A 1,964-nucleotide genomic window follows, 5' to 3' on the forward strand; every position below is an offset into this window, starting at 1 on the left:
GAATTTTTTTTTGTAGGGGAAGGGGGAAACCATGATGAGTGGACATAAGTATACAGCAGTGTGATGGAGTGTGAGAGGAGAAGGTGAGGAGCGAGAAATGAAATGGAACTGTGAGGGAGGGAGGGGTTGTGGGAGAATGGGGAGGGGGTGAAAGATGGGAAAAGCTCTTTTCTTTTTCATGTAATTTTGTCAGATATTCTATATAGCGTCTGGTTTACAATATTTATCTGGTCATTGAGCAACTGTTTATTTTGTGTTAATGCTTTTTGTATGTGGAAATTTTCTTGGAAAGGGAGGAGGTGTCTGTCTTTACTGATTTTTATGGTATTCGTATCGTTTTCAATATTGCTTGGTCTGTGGTGTTCTTCTTTTAGATGATCTGCAAATTTTGAATGATTTGTACTGTATTTAAATGCTCTGATGTGTTCTTTATATCTTGCATCAAATTTCGTGCCAGTCATTCCAGTGTATATCTTCTCACAATCTCTGCAACTGAGCTGATAGATACCACATTGTTATTATCTGTCTGGTTTTGATTTTAGTTTTGGGGTGTGCTTTTGTATGGAATTGTTTGTTTTCTAAAAAATGTTTATGCCTTGTTTTTTGAATATGTTACCTATTTTATGAGTGAATTTGTTGAGGTAAGTCATTGTATGCCATTTTTTTGTTGTAGTGCAAGTTGTATGAGATACTGTGGTTTGGCGAGTTTCTTTCATTATTTGTCTCTCCATATTTTTGTTTAGTTTGTCTACCATTGTTTCTTTGAGTCCATTTTTAATGCTATTTGTTTTATAATTGTTAACTCTTTCTGGTGATTAGAAGTGTTTAATGGAATCTTGTTCAGCCTGTTTAACATGTATCTGATTGCTGCTTGTTTGTGGTTCTGTGGGTGGTTTGAAGTTGGATTTAAGATTTCACTTGTTGTGGGTTTTCTGTATATGTCAAATGTTTGTTTATTATTGTGTTTCCTTTTGGTTATGTCTAAAGAGTTGAGTGTGTTTTCTTGTTCTTCTTCTACTGTGAACTTTATGGTTTTGTGTACAGAATTTATGTCTTTGTGTAGTTGCCGTATTCTGTTTTTAGGTTCATCTATGATGCATATTATGTCATCCATGTATCAGTACCAGTGGATGATGATGTAGATTTTCTTTGTTATTAAGTCTTCAAATATTAATTTTTCTATGTGATTCATGAAAATGTTAGCTAATGTTCCTGAAAGAGGGGAACCATGGTAAACCTTCTTCTTGTATGTAGTGTTCTTGATTGAGTTCAAAATAATTTTGTTGTGTTATTAACTGAAGTAGCTTTATGGTTTCATCTGTGTGTCCATGAGGTAGCTGGCTGTGTAAGGGTCTAAAGCATATAGAATAGAGATAACAACAAAAAATACCTCTGCAAGATTGAGTCCACTTGAGTGTATTGAGAAGCACTAAACTTGACACACTTCACCAAACCATGGTTCAAATGGCTCTGAGCACTATGGGACTTAACATCTGAGGTTATCAGTCCCCTACAACTTAGAACTACTTAAACCTAACTAACATAAGGACATCACACACATCCATGCCCGAGGCAGGATTCGAACCTGCGACTGTAGCGGTCGCGCGGTTCCAGACTGTAGTGCCCTAAACCGCTCGGCCCCCCCGGTCGGCACCAAACCATGATCCACTCAGTAATAGTAGTAGTAGTAGTAGTACTAGTAATTACCATGGCTAGATGTTGGAGATCGCTATCAACTGGTATTTTACATCACAGTTGCGTTTTAAAGCACTATAGAAATCTAAAATTGGTTCTCTCCACTCCATTTGCAAGGAGGATGAGAAAGGGCCTACTGCGTGAAGAGACAGACAACAGCAAATACCACTGCAAGACAGAGTCCACCGCAATGTATTGAGAAGTACTAAACATGACACACTTAAACCATGATCCTGTCCATAGCAGTAGCTGTCGCAGCTAGATGTCGG

Source organism: Schistocerca nitens, chromosome 1, assembly GCF_023898315.1.
Source record: "Schistocerca nitens isolate TAMUIC-IGC-003100 chromosome 1, iqSchNite1.1, whole genome shotgun sequence".
Lineage (NCBI taxonomy): Eukaryota > Metazoa > Arthropoda > Insecta > Orthoptera > Acrididae > Schistocerca > Schistocerca nitens.